Source organism: Ascaphus truei, chromosome 3 (genome assembly GCF_040206685.1).
Source record: "Ascaphus truei isolate aAscTru1 chromosome 3, aAscTru1.hap1, whole genome shotgun sequence".
Taxonomy (NCBI): Eukaryota; Metazoa; Chordata; class Amphibia; order Anura; family Ascaphidae; genus Ascaphus; species Ascaphus truei.
This window is the reverse complement of record NC_134485.1, coordinates 418713165-418734273: the sequence shown is the minus strand read 5'-3', so window position 1 is coordinate 418734273 and position 21109 is coordinate 418713165. Positions and strand designations below refer to the sequence as shown.

The 21109-nt window shown below is 43.8% G+C and overlaps 1 protein-coding gene across 2 annotated transcripts in view; it reads left to right on the top strand.

Moving 5' to 3' along the window:
• Positions 1–316: 316 nt before the first annotated feature.
• The window catches only part of FAM168A (family with sequence similarity 168 member A), a 152294-nt gene continuing 131501 nt past the window's right edge, over positions 317–21109 (top strand). The window contains exon 1 of one of the 2 annotated variants that reach the window (XM_075592730.1): positions 317–500. The gene's annotated coding sequence lies outside the window, so the exon portion shown is untranslated. The remainder of the gene's footprint in view (positions 501–21109) is intronic. The other variant, XM_075592731.1, reaches the window with a different exon arrangement.

The window sequence follows — 21109 nt, the reverse complement described above, 5'->3', positions numbered from 1 at the left end:
GCTAATTTGATTGAGAGAGAGAGACAGACAGACCTCTGAAAGATGATAACGCATAATTTCCTAATATTGTCAACTGCCTTATTTTAATAAAGATTTACAGCTATTATAAAAAAAAAAAAAAAAAAACACGCAGTGGAAAGAGAGCTGACTGGCGCGAGGGACAGCGCCGTAGCGTGCACGCGCCCTTCTCTTCCATCCTCACGCGCCCCCTCACTGCGCGCGACGTCACCACTTTCACACTGTGTACAAAACATTCAAGAAAAAAAAAAAAAACCCCACAAGTCTCGCGCCCCTTTCCCCTCTGTATCCTCGTGCGCCCGCCTCCCTCTCTGCCGAGGTGATATCACGGTGACGCGCGCGCGCCCCCGCACAGCTCCGGTTCCCGCCCCCTTTCTCCTCTTGTCTCCGGATTCCTGACACAGGGAAGCCATTAGCACCGAGCGGCGCATCCAACCTTCCCACAGCGGCGGAAAGCGAGGATAAAGGACAAGGCCGCGCCGGTGAGTGAGGCGGGTTAGGACGGGGACGCGGTGATTATTCCATGGCGCCCGGAGCGGGCGGGGAGAGGGATACACGGGGGAGGGGGACACACGGGGGCGGTGTGTGCTCGGTGTTATTGTGAGGGGCGGTCACTGGGCTCCCGGGGAGCACGGATACCCAGAGGCAGGGGGCAGATAATGTGTGTGGGAGAGAGGTATGAGGGAGGGGGAGGAGTCGGGCGGTAAATTGAGGACAGGGGCGGTGTTGTGGGGGAGGGGTGCGCTGGCGGATGGTCAGTGACGGAAGTCAGGTGTATTTTAGTTGGGGGGAGGGGGTATTAGAGAGAGTCTTGTGGTGGGGGGAGGGTATAGAGAGAGCCTTGGGATGGGGGAGGGGGTATTAGTCTTGTGATGAAGGGGGTGGGGGAAGTAGTAGGTGCAGAGTGATTCGTGGATGGAGGTATTCTGATGCATGATTAGTGGAGGCGGCGCAGTAATGTTTTGGTGAGAGTGGTATTGGATGCTATTGTGGGTAGTAATGTTTTGGTGAGAGGGGTATTGGATGCTATTGTGGTTAGTAATGTTTTGGTGAGAGGGGTATTGGATGCTGTGGTTGTTAGTAATGTTTTGGTGAGTGGGGTATTGGATGCTGTGGTGGTTAGTAATGTTTTGGTGAGTGAGTATTGGATGCGGTGGTGGTTAGTAATGTTTTGGTGAGTGGGGTATTGGATGCTGTGGTGGTTAGTAATGTTTTGGTGAGAGGGGTATTGGATGCTGTGGTTAGTAATGTTTTGGTGAGTGGGGTATTGGATGCTGTGGTGGTTAGTAATGTTTTGGTGAGTGGGGTATTGGATGCGGTGGTGGTTAGTAATGTTTTGGTGAGTGGGGTATTGGATGCTGTGGTGGTTAGTAATGTTTTGGTGAGAGGGTTATTGGATGCAGTGGAGAGTGAAGGAAGTGTTCTGCCTGGATAGTAATGTTTGGTAGAGAAAGTATAAGATTGGGTAAGAGGTGCTGTTATGGTCAGATGTATTAGATACTGTGGTGGTGGTGGTGGTGGTGGTAGTTTTATGGGCATTTGCTGTGATGGATGTTAATGTTTTGGGGCAACATTGTGGTTTTGTGTTAAAATTAACTGCATTTGTTGGGGGGCAATATCTTAGGAGAAGGCGCTTTCTTGGGGGTGGATGGAAGAGGTAGCGGGGTACAGCTTGGTATATTGCACGTATGGCAATTATTTGGTTAAAGTGCAGGAGATAGGACCTTGGAGAAGGTGCAATGAAACATTGATGTGATGTAATAGTTTTTAAGAAATTGAAGAAGGTAAGTCAGTGGTGGTATTTTCAGTGTTAGGCAGCAGGCATCCGGTTAGGAAATTTGGATTAGATGATTTGGTATTGAATAGTATTTTTGGGAGCTGGTCTGGTTGGAGTTGGTAATATATGGAGTAGACTGTCAAGTGAAGGTTGATCATTTTTGAAGAGTTATAGTGAAGCTATGTAAGCAGTCAAATTGATGATGGTGTAAGTTTATCAAGGCAGGATGTGGTGTGCTATGCAGTTGCATTTACACTGGAATTATGAGGATAGAAAGTTGGGGTAAGGTTTGTGTCAGAAGGACCTCTTCCTGTCTGACTACTGGGTGGCATAGACATAATTCCACTGACGGACTGCTATGTCTATCTGCAGGCTAAATTAAGATTGAGGAGAAGTTGAGTCGAGAGAGGATTGGAAGAGACTGGGGAATAAGATGGAGAAGTACATGATTGTGGTGAAAATAGTGTGTGGTAACTACCTTTTATTCTTAAATGTCTCTAAACAATCTTAACTTAACCCCTTTACAGCCGCAGTGTGCTGTTAATGCTGTCTGGCAGACAAAAGGGTTAAGAGCAACACTGTAAGTGAGTAGCTTTGTGTGTTGCATCCTTTGTTCGTGCTTTTTCATTGTCATGTTCCCCTAAGCACAGTGAGAGCTGTGAAAAGTCCACATTGTTTATATATAATCTGCTGCAAGCCTATATGGTATTAAAGACGTAAATACAGAGTTCTGCATCATTATGTTTTGACTCTTTACTTTGATAAAGAAATATACATCTTTTATCACGGATTTTAATATATTTGAATGTCTGCAGACATCACTTACGTGTTGATGTGTACATTATTTGTCTATTTATCCTGATCAATACCTAGCCATAATGGGGACCTTATCTCATTCATCCTATATGGTGCATTGCTCCATGTAAACAAGCACAAGCACAAATATTCAATATGCTGCAGTATGTAGCAGGCAGGTTTTAGACGTGGTGGCTTTTTTTTTATGCATTTCTTTGTTCTGCAGACAGCATTTGGATACTACTAATATATTGGGAATATAAATAAACTACCCTACCAAAGGGCACATCAAAATCTTTAGTGCTCATTTCCTTTTTTTTTTTGGTGTTATTTAGCAGAAAATGGGCAATGGCATGTACAAATGCATCAAAGCACAGAAGTAAAAGAATAAAATAATTGGGATTAATAATCACAATACTGATCAGTCTTTGTTCAAAATTTGGCTGAAAATGTGACTTTGCTATGATCTTTGAATGACCTCCTCGGGGTGTTTTGTAAAGAGGCAAAGCTGCCGCATGCTGAGCAAGGCCAGAAACCTCACTGCTTTCCTCGGTCTTCTTGCAGCTCTATTTATAAACCCTTTTTTGTTCTTCAGGTTGCGTATTTTGGAATGCACTGATGAAAATATTATTTATTCCAATAACATTTGTTTTATTTGACTAATCCTTTGTTTTTGTTCCAATTTTGAACATGAAGCTATTCTTGAGGAGATTTTGATGAGTTATGTGTAATACATGATCCGAAAGTACTTCTATAATATCACTGATTGTTTACATTTTTAAATAAGTTTGTCCCAACATTTGAGATTAACATCGTTAATTTGTATAGCGCCAACATTGCGCAGCACCGCACAATGGGGGTACAGAGAGCTGTAAATGACATACCAAATAAGGACAAACCGATACAAAAGGTAATGGGACCCTGCTGGTGAGAGCTTACACTCAACATACCTATTAACATGGGACGTGCTGCAGGGCAGTTGCTCCTTTACCCCCTCGTTGTTGTATTGTTCTTCCATGTATTCTTTCTTGTATATTATATCTGTTGGGTGCTTAATAGACTGTTGGTTCTATTTCTATATAAATATACAATAATGGGTCGTGGTATGTAATGTATGTATGTATGTATGTATGTGTATAGATACATTTTGGTTTCTGTTCCTGCATTAGAAAAGGAAATGCCTTATGCATAAACCCAAAGCCATCATTCTTACAGAAACATGGCTAACCCCTAAAACCCCTGATGCAAATATCGCCATTCAGGGATACTCCATTTTTAGGAGAGATAGGTCAAAGAGAGGAGGAGGGGTGTTATTTTATATTGCAGACACATTACAATTTACACTGTTAAATTGCCCCCCAAGCCCCACCCTCTTTTGAAATTCTAGTTGGCAAAATCTGCCTCCCCTGTTCTAAGCCCATCTTGCTCGCTGGCATCTACCGCCCCTCTACAATCCCTGACTGATATCACCCAGTTTCTTGGCTCCATTTCCTCTCTGAATGAGAAGAGTGAGCTGCTAGTTCTTGGGGATTTCAACTTCAATTGGCTTGACCCTAAAAACCACAAAATCCAGATACAACTCAAGTCACTTAACCTATCACAACTAATTTCCCAACCCACATGGACAAACCTGAAATCGCATAACCATTCCTTGCTAGACTGGATTCTCTCCTCAAACCTCAGCAGAATCCAATCCTCTGGCATCCTTCCTGATATTTTCAGTGACCATGCAATAGTGTACTGTGTAAGGAAAATTAAACCGCCCCATTCAAGCCCTAAAGTTCTCCTCACTAGAACATTTAAAAACTTTAACCCACAACAGTTTCTGGATGACCTTACCAACTGCCCATGGCACAGAATCGATTTAATTCCCGACACTGATTCTGCGCTCGACTATTTCCATACCCGAGTTCTTAAAACTCAGCGATACCCATGCTTCACTACGCAAAATAAGGGTACGGGGGGCCCACCTTCCATGGGTTACAACTGACCTTATTGCACTCTACCAGCTCAGGGATACCTTGTGGAAAAGCTACAAAGTAAGTGGCACTACCAAGGATCTCAATCACTATCGATGCCTGTGGAACATGTGCACAAGGCAAACAAGACACGCAAAAGCACAATATTACTTTGACAATCTCCACCAAAATACATAAAACCCAGCTAACTTCTGGAAGGTTATCAACAATATATTCCAGCCTCCTAACCATCAACAACCAAGTAATATCACTAAGGGGGATATTACTCTGACAAACCCCACTGACATTGCAAATGCATTCAATGATTACTTTGTGGGGTGTGCCACTAACTTATTAGCGAAACGCAGCCCAAACCACAAACCTGAATCTCATCCTGGGAGTACCCACATAGCCCCACCCCCTCCTAACACTGCCCACAATTTTCAATTTGGCCCAGTATCTGAAGAGGAGTTACACAAGCGCTCCTCAAACTAAAACTAAGCAGCCAATGCGAATCTGACTTACTACAATCTAGGTTCCTACGACTTGGTGCCCCAGCCATTGCCAAACCAATTGCTTCCATAGTCAACTCTATCCTGTCTGCAGGCCATATCCCTAAGACCTGGAAAACTGCCAGAGTTGTCCCAATCTTCAAAAGTGGGGACAAAAACACTGTCTCAAACTACAGGCCAATCTCACTTCTCCCAATTCTATCCAAAATCATGGAAAAATGTGTCCACTCCCAATTAAGCGATTACTATACCAAGACAAATTTCCCTAGCCAATTCCAATCTGGCTTTCGTCCCAAACACTCCACCGTAACTACCCGCTAAAAGTTTGCAATGAAATCCAGTGTGGAATGGAACGGGGAGAACTCACTGGTGCAGTATTCCTAGATTTTGCAAAGGCTTTTGATACAGTTGATCATGCTATCCTGCTTAACAAACTCCAGAGCTCTGGAATAGGGAAGCATGCTTTAAACTGGTTTCAGTCCTACCTATCAGGAAGATCCCAACATGTGTCCATCTCAGGCTCTAACTCCAACCCCCTGGCTATCACCTATGGTGTCCCGCAAGGCTCTGTTCTGGGGCCCCTACTCTTCTCAGTGTTCATTAATGATCTTCCTACAGCTTGTAAGGGAGCCTCTATACACATGTATGCAGAGGACACAATCCTATATGCACACAGCCATAGCCTCTCTGACCTTCAACACATACTTCAGTCTGACTTTTTGAGTCTCGAAAACTGGATTTCCCAAAACAAACTGTTTTTAAACACTGACAAGACTGTAACAATGGTATTTGGGACCAAGACTACATTTTTAAAGCTTCCAGCGACTGAGCTCCTGATTTAGAACCAACGCTAACACCACCCTAAGGCCTTGGACATGCTTACCGCTGGCGTGCTGATGCGCGCTGAGGCTCAGGGAAAGCGGGTGCTTTCCCTGGCCTTGCAGTTGCTTGTCCTGCTCGCCGTAAGGGGGCGGGCCGGGGGGAGGGCACGTCACTGGTCGGGGGCGGGCCAGTGACGTCACAGAGCTGGTTCACCCTCATTGGGCGAACCGCTCACGTGACCGGCCTGTCGCGCCGGCAAGCGGGGGAATTTTAAATTCCCCTAAGACCTGCGCTTCCGCAAGCGCGCGGAAGCGCAGGTGAGCCCCTACTAAAGCCTCTCTAATTGCGGCTGTAGAGGCTCAGTGCTGAGCGGGAGCGCGCGTCAGCACGCTTCCGCCAGCAAGCGGTAAACATGGCCAAGGCCTAACCCCTGTCACTAGTTTTAAATACCTGGGCTTATGGTTTGACTCCCACTTAACATTCGGAATGCACATTGATACCCTGACAACCAAGACCTATGCCAAACTAGGGGTACTTTACAGGAACAAATCCTCCCTAAGTCTCCCGGTCAGAAAGCGTATCGCACAGCAGATACTAATGCCAATTATTGACTATGGAAACATAGTATATGGCTTGGCACCTCAAACCCATCTTAGCAAACTTGACACCCTCTACAATTCAATTTGTCATTCAGTTCTCCAATGCAACTACAACACACACCACTGCGAAATGCTCAATGAACTAGGTCATCACTCGAGTCTCTAGGCGCAAAGTTCACCTTTCCTGTCTTGCCTTTAAATTCTTTATGGGCATGCTACCCACCTATCTGAACAAGCTCCTCACCCCTACCACATGCAGCACTTATCATCTGAGATCAGACTCCAAAAGACTGTTCATGGTCCCAAGGCTCACCAAAGTATCCGCCGTTCCTCCTTCTCTTACCGTGCACCCCAAAACTGGAACAACCTACCAGATACTCTCACATCCACCGCCAGTTTAAGTTCTTTCAAAACTAAGGCTGTCTCACACTTTTTAATCTGGTCTGTAACTGTTTCATACGCCCATAATATATATTTTCTTTAACTGTGCATGCAATGTCTTGTATATAATGTATACCCTGTTCATTTATGTAACTGTATTTGTAACCATTTGTCTTAACTCTGTGCCCAGGACATACTTGAAAACGAGAGGTAACTCTCAATGTATTACTTCCTGGTAAAATATTTTATAAATAAATACATTTTGAGAGAAGGCTCTTGGCATTTCCTTTTTGTGACTTGCCAACATGGGAATATTTTTAAGCCCTTCCCCCAAATTAAAGAGATGTATTCAGCTAGACAATGAGAACTTATTTTACATTGCCTTACAGTCCAAAGGTATATTCTACATAATAATAAAAAAAAAACACTGAATCTGTAAATGAAAGTATGTGTTGAGCTTGTATGTCCAGTTAAATAGGAATATCATCAATTTGATCAGAGTGGTAAAAAGAGCCCCTAGTTTTCAAATATACATATGTAAGAGTGGAGGCTGATTCAGATATTGAAATCTGTCTTCCTCTCTTTTCGCCTTTGTCTCATTTTCTCCCAGCTGCTGTGTACGCGACTCTTCCTTCTAAGATTCTGATATCTGATTGTCTACAAATCATGTTCATTGTAGTTTCTTTGTGTGCCTTTTTGATAAACTACCCCCCCCCCTTTTTTTTTCTGTAGTTAACATTTGCTGTTGCCTTCATTTTTCCCAGCATACTGTAGTTCATGCAGCCCTATTCTTCATTAGTAAATGCTATTCCCAATTGCTGATGGTTTGCTGCTGCAGGGGCAGCATGCATTGAGGCCAACAGCTATGTTGTTAATAAGAATCAATGGTGCTTATTTATCAATGTCTCCTGGCTGCAAATCTGGTACAAAACTACTGCACCAGATCTATCAGCTTTCATACATCTCGTTGGTTTCATTGGGGGAGAAAAATCTTGATAAACTTGGTGCAGTTTTTTTGCTCTAGTTTTACAGCTGGAAGATTATGATCCCTAATGTGTTTCTGTGATGGATAACCTTAAAATGTGTTTTTTATTTATTTTTTATTTTTAAGATCATAGTTTATTTTTCATACAGAATTTTGCAGCCAGGTGTCTTGATTGATGAGGTATGATTTTTGGGATGCTAATGATTTCTTAACAACAATGTTGCCTAATTAAAAAGTTACTGGTAATGTTTCGGGTCTGAGCTAGTGTTCAGATCAAATCCCCTGATTAGCTTTACATTGCACTAAACTTAAAGCAGAAATCCTGCTTTTTAAAATTTTTTTTTAAAGCATTATAAGTTTGAAGCAGGGGGTCTTCGCCTTATAAAAATAAACGTTCTGCTGCTTTAATTTTGCACAGATCACGGTTTTAGGTTTTAACTGAAACACCACCGATCGGTCACTTCGCGCCATCGATTAAAACCGATAATAGGAAAGGAGGCTTCATTTCCGGTGTTTACGTTCCTCCTCATGGCAGCCTGTCCACAGTTAGGAGACATGGGGGCAGTATGGGAACTAAAAAATAGTGTATCGATACACCAAATTCAATATGAGTGCCAATTTTTTTCCATTGTTAACACTGAAACGTAATGAACATAGACAGACAGGCTGTACAGTACATGTTAGTTTTGTACCAGTCTCTGTACTTTTGCAACTATTCTTGCTATTGCCCATGTACTCCCATTTATGTGTGTTTGGATATTTTAGTTCTGCAAAGGAAAGTTGTCCAATCTACAGTATAAGACTTGCATTGTCTGAATATGAGCTCTTTAGCCGCTCATAACTAATGAAATCATAGTTTTTTGTGCTGATAGCAAAATAAGGTAGAAAACTAGTGTTGCCTGTTAATCATTCCTCTGATAGTCATTGTGGAGATGCGAATTGCTGACATGTGGATCACTGAATGTATGGTTCGTGTCTCATCTCACTCTTCCAGCTTTTAGGATTAGGTGAACAGAAACATAGGAAGCACACCTTCATTAAATAATACATATGCTGCAGCCTGGAAATAATACTTTTGGTGTTGGGATATATGTTTTCACATTATTTTAATCAAATTCAAATTAGTCCACCTGTCCTACAGCTGTAAGCTGGAGTGTCATTCTTTCCACTACATTTTGTTAACCTAAGTGCCAATCTTATTAGATAATATTTGTATGTATATTTTTATTTGTATAGTACCAACAATGTACACAGTGCTTTACAAAATAAACAATACAACTCCTCAGTGGGTTATAATTAGGGATTCCCATTTTAGGTTTTAACCAAACAGCACTGGTAAAACACCACTGATTGATAAATGGGGGGCGGGGGGAATGGGATGGGGATGGTGAGAGAATTAAACGCCAGAATCCCAATTCTTCTCAAGAACCTGTACTGCTATCATGCAATGTATGATTCAACACCATTTTATAATAAGTTAATTATTTCTCATGAAACTGGTTAGAAATTGAATTACCCACCTAGTTTTGAATTATACATTTATGTATTCAGAATGACAGGTGAAATTGGAAATTACATTCCCAAGAACTAACATCCCCCATGGCCATGCACACTAATCTCCAGCTGGCAGTAAGACTACTTCTGATTTTCTGGAAATAAAAGGCTCCTCCCTTTTTTTCTCAGGTGGTTTTTTTGTCCTGTAAGTAGTAGAATGTTTTCTGTCCAAGCGTCTTCCTTTGTGCCTTTTTGCAGTTACACAGCCACTTGACCGATTCACTCCTCCCAGAGTCCCCTGCCTTTTCGCTGCTGCAGCTCTTGGCCAAAGTTTCTCATTCACATTGATCTTGCCTTGTGCCATGCTTCACCTGGAAGGATGCAACTCTGAGGTACACTGTTGATGGCACCAGGAGGGCATGCTGCATTGTGTGGTGTTAGGTCCAATGCTATGAGAAGCCTACTGTACTGCACACAATTCATCAGCGTTGAGTCTGGTCAGTGTATCTCGATTACACTGATACAGGGTCCTGGGGATTTCAGGTAATTGGAGCTGCAGTTTCTCAAGGACCCTAGGGTGGAAGTAAAAAAAATGGCAGCCTGCATTTTTAAGGCTCAATTTCTGTCTGGCTGCTGTATTAAGCCCCCTAATACAATTTTCGGACATAAGGAGAGGACCCACTCGCCATGTTTCCAGTCAGGAATCTTCAGGGTTTTTTTTCTAATTTCAGATGTGTGGGTCCACTTATGGGTTTTACATTATCTTGAATGTATATGCAGTAAAGTACAAGAGGGTTCCAAAGGGGAACAGATTCTAGATCTCAATGGTTTTCCAACAATCATATTTGATTTAATTGGCTTTTTTGGGGGAAAAAAACTATTTAAGAAATGTTGATGTAGTCTTTCAGATGCCTCCTCCATCTCAGTAAAAGGGAATGTATTACAATCTTTTCATGGTAACTAAGCTGTCAGGATTATTCTCTTTTGGTCTTGGACCTCAAATGTGAACAAATACCTCAAAATATGAATCTCGGTCATACCATATTGGATGGTATTCGAACAATATTCTGTTCTGAGGAGACAAAAGACTGTGAGAATGGTAATATCCATTCAACAACAGCATGGTTGTCTTATAAACAAAGAAAAAAGCATTCTAGAACCTTCCCCAAAAATGTTATTAGGATGGACTTTAATACAAAGGTGGAAAAGGTCTATCTACCACAAAACAAGGCTCTCGAGCGTATCCCTGCTGCTAAACTCTGACTGTGTGAGCAATCTTGGTGTCGTCCTAGATTGTGGCTAGACACTTAAACATCATGCATCGGCTGTAATCAAATCCTCATTTTTTCACCTGAGGAACATATCAAAAGTTTAAGCACTTGATTCACCCAGAAGATCTCCCTACACTGGTTCATACGTTCATACCTTTTGTGTCTTCATGCCTGGATTATGGCAATGCATTTTACCTGGTGCTTCCGGAAACAAAGTTGCTGCAGCTGTTACAGAATGCTGTGGCCAAGTTAACAAACCAGGCCCTCTCTTGGCACTTTACACCTGTACTCTGTACTTGCTGCCTGTTAGATGGCGAATCTGTTTCATGATTGGCTTGCTGACTTACAAAGACCTGCATAATCAGGGTCCCAACTATCAGAAATAATTGGTTCCCTACACTGCCAATTGCTCACGTCGATCCACAGGTGAAGGACTCTTCAAAGTTCCCAGAATAGATCCCCATTAGTGTTGGAAGAAAATAGCATGTCCTTTTTTCCACTGTTGACTCATTGGGCGGCCATTGGAGATGATCTCCCTTGACAAAGCTCTAACGCGAAAGGGACGTTTGCTGGCGTCATATCATCGACGTCTCTGAGGCTATTCAGATACAAACCGCAACGGACGTCCCGTGTTGGAGCTCATGAACACCTCCATACAACTCTTTTTACTTGGGCGTTGGGAATCACTCCTATGGTCGCCCAATGCGGATTAGGTTAAGCCGATCTCCGTGGACGGGAAATACCCTTAAAAAAACTCTGCGCAGCAACAGGAACATCAGCTGATGATCCGTTTGGAGCTCCTGAGTGTTTCACAAACACCTTTTGACTTTGGGTGTCGAATCACTCCAAACGGCTGTTCAACGCAAATTAGGATAGCGCCATCTACTTTGCACACAAAACGGACTGGTCTATGGGATCAGGAAATACGCTTGCTTACTCTGCACAATATCGAGCTGTCTCCACTATATTCAACCGGCTCGAATACACCAAGTTACCACCTACTGCTCCCAGACATCAATAGAGCTCTATCTGAGAGGTGTGTGTGTGTGTGTGTGTGTGTGTGTGTGTGTGTACACTCTCTAATTTGTACAAATAACTAAGTATACTTTGCTCAGCCTCAGAATTATTTATACCACTGTGTACATTTTAACATTTGGATTGACTGAAATTTTTAGGTGATTGGTTAGACAGCCAATCCTTAAACTACTTGTTCTCGGTGACCCTCCCTTTTGTGTCCTTTAGAGTGTCCCTTTGTGTCCTTTAGAGTGCAAAGTGCCCTGAATAAATGTATATATTGTTTTTAAATCTACTTCCATATACGTATTCACATTCTAGAGGATGGGTCGATGTTCTATTCATATCATCTCCAGAATCGCAGAACTTAAACACTGATGGGTGTCCACTATGGGATTTCCCCATCCGACATAATACATACTTACTATAGTAGAAACACTTTAGAGTGCATGTAATTGGGGTCTTTGATTCTATCCCTCTTTGGATAGAACACTTTTCTCTCTGCTATATTTCCAAAAACAAACAGTGTTTTTAAAAACTGAAAAAACTGGTACTATTTTATTTGGCACCAAGGCCAACGTTCTAAAGCTACTAACAGAGCTGCAGATCAGAACCAAATCTCGCCATTCTAGCCCCTGTCACTAGAACCTTAATCAACTCTATTTTGTTAACACGCCATATCCCTAAGACATGGAAAACTGCCAGAGTTGTCACAATCTTCATAAGTGGGGATGAAAAAACGGTCTCAAACTACAATCCAATCTCTCTTCTCCCAATACTATCCAAACTCCATTGAAAAATGGGTCCACTCCCAATTAAGCGATTACTATACCATGACATTTCCTCAGCCAACTCCAATATGGCTTTCACCCAAAACACTCCACGGTAACTACCCTGTTAAAAGTTTGCAATGAGATCCAGTGTGGAATGGAAGTGGGACAACTTAATCTGGTGCAATATTACTAGATTTTGCAAATACTTTTTTGATGCTGTTGTTAATGTTATCTTGCAAGCTCTGGAATAGGGGAACACGCTTAAAAACTGATTTCACTGTTACCTATCGGGTAGATCCCAACATGTCTATAACTCCAACCCCTTGGATTTCACCTTTGTTTCTCCCACAAGGCTCTGTTCTGGGGCCCTTACTCTTTTCAGTCTTCATTAATGATCCACATACAGCTTGTAAGGGAGCTTCAATGCATATGTATGCGGATGACACAATCTTATATGCACACAGCCCTTGTCTCCCTTGAACATGTTCTTCAATTTGATTTTCCAAGACTTGACAACTTTTATTTCACAAAACAAACTGTTCTTAAACACTGACAAGACTGTAAAAATGGTATTTGGGACCAAGGCTACATTTCTAAAGCTATCAATGACGGAGCTACAGATCAGAACCAGCTCTTAACACCATTCTAGCCCCCGTCACTAGTTTTAAATATCTGGACATATGGTTTTTACTCCTGTTTAACTTTGGGGTTGCACATTGATACCCTGACATCTAAAACCTATGCCAAACCAGATGTATACTTTATAGGAATAAATCTTCCCTAAGCCAGCTGATCAAAGTGCATTGCACAGCAGATGCTAATGACAATTATAGACTATGGGGACATAGTATATGGTACAGCACCCCAAACTCACCTTGGCAAACTAGACACCCTCTACAACTCAATATGCCGCTTTGTCCTCCAATGTAAATACAACACACACCACTGAGAAATGCTCCAAGAACTAAATTGCCTATTCTTTTAGTCTAGACATGGTCTATTTTTACTATTTTGCCCTTCAAATACTTTCTGGGCAAGCTACCTGCCTATCTGAACAAGCTCCTCACACCTACCACACACACCACTTATCACTTGAGAGCTGACTCCCAAAGACTTCACAGTTCCAAGGTTCAACAAAGTATCCGCCGCTCCTTCTCTTACCGTGCACCTCACAACTGGAACCTATCAACTTATCTGATGATCTCAAACCTGCCACCAGTTTAAGTTCCTTCATGACTTCAGCTGTCTCACATTTTAATCTGGTCTGGGACAATTCCATAACAACATATATTATCTCTTACTGTCCATGAAATGTCTGAGCCAGGTTATATTATGGATCACTCTAACCTACAATGAATCCGGAGCTCGCCACATTCATATTGCCTGTCATATACATCAGGCTATTGGAACACAGCAAGTACTGATAAGGAGATGCTCAATAGGGGGGTGATATATAACTGCCGCTCGTTAACACTCATATTACATCAATCATATTCAGTATAGATATCCCTAACCATACCATCTGGCAAATTGTACTGTTTATACACCTTAGTGTGTGTGTGTATCCTGACGAAGAGTGGAGAACTCTTGAAATCTTGTCCTATGACATAAATTGTTAGTCCAAATAAAAAAGGTTTCACCTAATACTGGTGTGTGTGTGTGTGTGTGTGTCTATATATATATATAAAAAATCAAATGGTTAGTGCTATCTGCGGTGAATCTGATTGGTCCTCAGCCTCTGGCCAATCAGATTGGTGGGTCTGACGTCACCCAACTGCCACTCTCTTCCCCCTCGGCGCCACACACTCACCTCTCCCTCCGCTCACCTCTCCCTCCCTCCGCTCACCTCTCCCTCCCGGCGCTCCGCTCATCTCCATCCCCGGCGGGGGAACAAGCAGTGGCCAGGCAGGCTTCCTCGCGGCGCCTCAGATGGCGGCGCCCGGAAGGACCCCCTTCCTCCCTCGCGGCGCCTAAGATGGCGGCGCCCGGAAGGACCGACTTCCTCCCTCGCGGCGCCTAAGATAGTGGCACCCGGAAGGACCCCCTTCCACCCTCGCGGCACCGAGTGAGAAGATGGCGGCGCCCGGAAGTAGAGGTAGGTGTCACGTGTGTGTCGCTCTAGGTGACGTGTGTGTGTGTGTGTCACTGTGTGTGTGTGTGTGTGTCACTGTGTGTGTGTGTCACTGTGTGTGTGTGTGTGTGTCACTGTGTGTGTGTGTGTGTGTGTGTGTGACACTGTGTGTGTGTGTGTGTGTGTGTCGCCCCCCCTGCCTTTCACCACCCCCCCTGCCTTTCACGCCCCCCGCCTTTCACACCACCCCCCCCTGCCTTTCACGCCCCCCCGCCTTTCACGCCCCCCCGCCTTTCACGCCCCCCCGCCTTTCACGCCCCCCCCCGCCTTTCACGCCCCCCCCCGCCTTTCACGCCCCCCTGCCTTTCACGCCCCCCCTGCCTTTCACGCCCCCCCTGCCTTTCACGCCCCCCCTGCCTTTCACGCCCCCCCTGCCTTTCACGCCCCCCCCTGCCTTTCACGCCCCCCCCTGCCTTTCACGCCCCCCCCCTGCCTTTCACGCCCCCCCCTGCCTTTCACGCCCCCCCCCTGCCTTTCACGCCCCCCCCCTGCCTTTCACGCCCCCCCCCTGCCTTTCACGCCCCCCCTGCCTTTCACGCCCCCCCCTGCCTTTCACGCCCCCCCCCTGCCTTTCACGCCCCCCTCTGCCTTTCACGCCCCCCTCCTGCCTTTCACGCCCCCCTCCTGCCTTTCACGCCCCCTCCTGCCTTTCACGCCCCCCCCGCCTTTCACGCCCCCCCCCCCCCCTCCTGCCTTTCACTCCCCCTCCCTGCCTCCGGGTATATCAGCTAGTATATATATATGTGCAGTGGTCGACAAATCACCAAAAATTCTACTCGCCGAACAAAAAAAATCTGCTCGTCACCTAATACCACACGTGTGCTGCTTGGGCCAATAGGAGCTCGCCACGATGTTAAATCCACTCGCCCGGGGCGTGCAAATGTATAGGTTTGTCGAACACTGTATATGTGTGTATATATAGATATAGATATCTATATATATATATACACATATACAGTGTTCGACAAACCTATATATATATATCTCCAATTAGTCCTTCATTCACATTGGTTTATTTTGGCTTTACATTTTTGCACCTTTAATACTGGCGGTTGTTTGCCAGCACATCTACCTACCATTATATCACACGCCTAGTGTGGGACTCTATAGAACATATAGAGCACTGATAACTAACGTACATATCTGTGTATCACAATTTTGACGTGCATATTTCTGGGATTTAGAAATATGTCTTCATTATAGGGATCCTTGATAGGACTCAGTCTGGTACTTGGTGTCCTTTTTAGGCTTTAAAATGTTGTACATTTCTTATGTTTGTTTCTCTTTAGATTAACACGAGATCATTAAACTTTATACAGTATTGGTAGAGGTGGAGTGTTCACATTAGGGATTCTTTTCTCTGTTGTAAATGTTCACATTTTCTCATATGTAAAAACTAATCTACAACATCAATTTATTTTCTTAGTTATTGTGGTAACATTAAAAAAAAAAAACCTAACATTAAATTTGTAAAATCGTAATTCTGTATAAATAAGTGCTTTTACTCCAATATATGCTAGTATGTGCTAATGCAGCTATGCAAGGAGACACAATGGTTGCACGTTTTGTGTGGTGTGATGTCAGTAATTAATGCAAGAGTACTTAAAGGGCAAGTTGTGCCGGATTTTGCATTACTTCTATAGAAAATTCTTTGAAAATTGTATAAACATGGTTAGAGGAAACAGAGGGGTAAGCTGCCGCCAGTGCTCAAGGGCTAGAGCGTGGATAATATGTCCATTAATAATCAGAGACACATAGGTAAGGCACTTAATGAAATGACATGATAGAAAATCCAGCGGACAAATAAAGCAGGTTGGGGGGAGGGGTAATAACGGGTACCCTTAAGAATCGCCGACCATCCTGAATAGGAACAGCCTGGCTGATGCTATGACACCCTCGACCCACTCTGCCAATAAAGTACCTGCTGTCACGCTGTGTCCGTTGTGTCCCACTGCAGAGGAGATGATGCACCGGAATAGGTGCCTGAGACTGTGTGTGAAATCCACGTGCAACCAGCTGAGGTATCCGGAACAGCAAATAAGAAAGCGGTGCAATGAGGTACCCAGGTAAAACCAACACGCAGCTCTAACGGAAACGCGGCTATTTATTGAAGTAGATGGACAAACATCATCCAACTAGATAACCTCTGACGCGTTTCATCCCGCAAGGGACTTTGACAAAGTTACTTCAGTGCACCGCTTTTCTTGTTTGCTATAAACAGGGTTACACAGATCATTTAATGGAACAATGACTGTTATGGATGTAGTTGAGACATCAGGAAAAGATGAACAACAAGCAGATCTACGTTGTAGGTTGAGTGGGATTTGCTTACGAGTTCTTTACTTGAGACTGTGGGATTGATGTCATTTGGTGGTGACTACACACTTGGAGAAAAGAAAATAATTTCACAGTAATTACTACGGGAGCTTTACCAAAGGCAATCTAGAAAAAATAGATCTGTATTTTCTTTGTAGGAGACAGCCATGCATTATCATTTGACACCAGAAGGCTGAATTGCTCTGAGATTCATTACAAATTATCATGGCTGCTGCCAGTTATGTAACAGAGAAAATCCTCCCCCCCCCTGCTGCCTAAAACATTTGGTAGCAAAGATGGCTGGAACGCAAAGTGTTGCAAACAGCTTTTTGGGCGTAAAATGGGCACAGGGAAATCTCGTTTTAAATTGCTCTTGTGTGCGCCCTTGTACTAACCTGAAAAATCTCATATTGCGTCTTGACTTAAAAAAAAAATAATGTTTTTTTCTTTGGCGCACAGGTATGGATTGCGCTAGGCGTACATATGTTGGTGTTTTATGTAGTAAAAATGTTTGTGCTCCAAAAAACGAACTCTCTAGCATCCGCCAAGTTCCTCTTGGCATACATCCTAAGGCTTTTAATAGGGTTAGCACGGGGTGAAGTTGCGTAGTATCAACCTGAAAATGTATTTTGTGCAGCACAGATGTTTCATTATATAGGTTACTAAATATAATATTTTCACAATCCATTCTGGTTATATTCAGAGCTCCCTGAGATGTCCCATAGAATAGAGCAAGCCGGGTGAAGTCTTCTGGACATAAGGTACAGCAAGTTGCAGGTCCTTGTGGCTGTCATGAAGGCACATTAAAGCTGCAGTTCAGTCTTTTATATATATTTTTTTTTTTTTTACTTCAATAGTTTCATGTGGGCAATCTCTAATTACCTAAAGAACGGCATAGCTGCCGGTCAATTCGTTCTCCGTCTATTGATCGGCAAAGTTTGGCGACATCTTTAAATATGGGGAACTAGCTGAGAGACCCGGCGTTGCCCGTGAGTTAAATTTCCTGCTGCCTCCTCTCCCCCTATTTGTGTGCTCCCCCTCTCCCACCCCCCAGAGGGAAGGAGGGACAGTGGACAGGAGGGGCGGGGGGGACAGTGGACAGGAGGGAGGGGGGACAGGAGGGAGGGGGGGGGCAGTGGACAGGAGGGGGGGGGACACAGTGGACAGGAGGGGGGGGGGACAGAAGACAGGAGGGGGGGACAGTGGGAGGTGAGGTGAGTGACGGCTGGGGAGGGAGGTGAGGCCTAGCCTGAGGAAAGAGAGAGCGACATCTGGTGGGAGCAGCTGCAGGAGGAAGAGGGTCCTTCCGGAGGCTGCCTGGCCACTGCCTGTCCCCCCGCCGGGAGGGAGGGAAGTGAGTGCCGGGAGGGAGGTGTGTGTGTGTGTGTGTGTGTGTGTGTGTGTGTGTGTACACACACACACAGGGGTGAGAGTGTGAGATGAACTTACCAAGGACTCTGCAGGGCTTCTGTGGGGGTATGCTGTCAGTGCAAGTGTGTGACAGTGAAGTAGGTGTGTGTCAGTGATGTCAGTGTAAGTTTTGGCCAATGACAGTCGTGTGGGCGGTGTGTGTCACAGTGGGGCGTACCTCTTGGGCAATGACAGTCAGGGTGGCCACGGACCAATCACATTCACCGCAGCTAGTACCAACCTTTGATTTTATATATTAAGATGTAAATGGTTCCTATAGGAACAAGCATGCTTGTTAAAATAGAATACTAGAAAATCAGTCTTTCAAAGTAGTTTTTTTTTAAAACAGAAAATGCTAAAAGTATTATTTCTTACTACAGAATTAATTTATTAAAAAAAAACACAGATGCAGGATATTGCCTGAAATGCAGCTTTAAAGGTTCAAGACAAGCATTCATTTTATTTACTTGATTCAAATTGATTTATCAGCAGTGTTCAGCTTTTTTTTATCTTGTGTCGCATTTGCTTGTATACGGTTACATAAATGTTTAACTCCTTCGGTGCTTAAGGGATCTGCAACATCTTGTAATATTCTGACCCCTCTGGCAATTGGGTTAAAAGTGACATAGGACAATACTTCAATTTTCTTACATGCAGAGAACTTTAAAGGAGAAAGGGAAACAATTTACAAAGTGTTACCCAGCTATGAATGGCGAGCTTATTTAATAAGTCAGTCTAGCTAACAGGCTTGTTGCTAATGAATGTAAGAGCTTGTCAATGCTGGAATAACTAGCGGCTCCTTACATAGCTGATATTCAGGATGTGTTTGAGGATTTTTAAAGCTGAAGCAAGAAAAACGCACGTTACACCTGGATTCTAGTGCTAGTTTAATTTGGCAGCCATGCCATGGTGAGGAGTGTTTATTGTTGCATAAAGGCAAAATGCCATATGAAATTATACTGTGTTTTTCCAGAGACCATTTTCTTTGTAAAGGTAAACATCTTTTGGCAGCAGGACCATGTTATCACTGATGAAACAGTCACAAACAACCCTGACAACTACCCCATCTACTCTAAGCATAAGGGTAGGTCCCCCCGCAGGGACAGGGCCCGCTACCTACCTTGGCCATCGCGCGGCCAGATTTTTCTGAAGCCAGGAAAACTGTGTTGAGGACTTGTGACGGAGCGCTGGCCACGTCCCCGGCAGTTCAGCCAATGAGGGCGAACCTGCCGGGTGACGTCATGCCCCCCCCCCCCATCCCCCCGTCTTTCCCCCTGAAGCTCTGCACAGAACTGGAAAACGAGCTGCACGCGCCGCCAGCCTGGCAGGCGCTCGTGTAGCGCCGGGCCGTAGCCTTTTATTCATGTCACTGCTCCAGTTCTCTGAGCAATGGTCAGCAGCTGGGACCCATGAAATGGGCATGCCATTCTGGCAATGGCACAAAGACCCATTTCATCCTTAAAGTTGGTATATGTACGGTATATTTATCACGTTTGCGTGTGCTCCCCAAATAGCATGGACTAATTTTTAATTTTTTTATTATTTGTTGACAAAGAAGGCGTGTTTTTTTGTGAGCAGCGTCTGTGTGCGATGATGGCCATAAATAAATGAAAAGATGCAGTTCTGCAGACAGAAGGCATGGTACTGGGGTGGCCAACTCAGTCCTCCAAGGGCCACCAACAGGTCAGGTTTTAAGGCTATCCCTGCTTCAGTACAGGTGGCTCAATCTGTGCTAAAGCAGAGATCCCTAAAGCCTGACCTGTTGGTAGCCCTTGCAGACTGGAGGTGGCCACCCCTGACATAGTAGCATTTAGAGTGTAAGCTTCTTTTAGCAGGGACCTCGTTACCTATAGTTTGTTTTAAATTGTATGTATCGTCTGTCTTTTTGTTCTTGTATCTACCCCATATTATACTGCATTGTGACATAAAAGATCATTTAGTAAATAAATACATTTGTAAATGATCTAGGGAGGAACTCCATCCTTGTATCGGAATGAATGCCGTGGCAGTTGGAGCCATATTAGAAGAAACCGTCTTAAAGCGGAGCATACTCCAGCAGAGAATTTCCGCTCGCCTCACTGAAGCACTTTGACCCTGTTTTTCCTTGTTTCATGCCACATTGTGTTTTCGTGCACAATTTTAAGTGGGAGACCATATTAAATTATTTTGGGTGGAAATTAGATTGGAGCTAGATAAAACACCCTTTTTTTAAATTTGTTATTTTTTGCAGAGACTCGTCAAGTCAGATTTGGTGGGTATAATACACACAATACAAAACGGAACACATGTAATTACATGTTTTTATACTTGTAAGCTAAACCCACGTGTCCAGGAGGGAGAACTAGGGGTGAGGAGCCGGGTTGTTGGGCGTGTGAGTGGAAATGCCAAAGGAGAGAAGGAACAGATATCCTGAGCAGGGCTACTGGGCGTATAATGTGTGTGTGAGGGATTGTTCCTGTATGCTGCATTCAATTACCCACACAGGCTAGAGAGAACATTGTCACTTATAAATGTATTGTCTAGTTTGATCAAATTTAAACAGTCAAAATATAAATGTGTGACTTATCTACAAGCCATGAGACCCATATTTAAGGCACACATTTTTTTTTAAAGTCCTTAGATATCCCTTGCTACATTGATTTGGTTCATACATTATCTTTAAGCTCTACAGACAAATTCAGCAGTACTTGCCTGAGTCTGCTTTTATATAATTGCTTGTGTCATCAGGTACATGTAGCTGACTTACAGGTGCTTAACCAAGCACAATGAGGATTCTGCATTTTCTTGCTGCAGTAACCTTGAATACCCTCATGTGAAGTTTTAGTCTTTTTGCTTCTCTTAGGGAAAATGAAC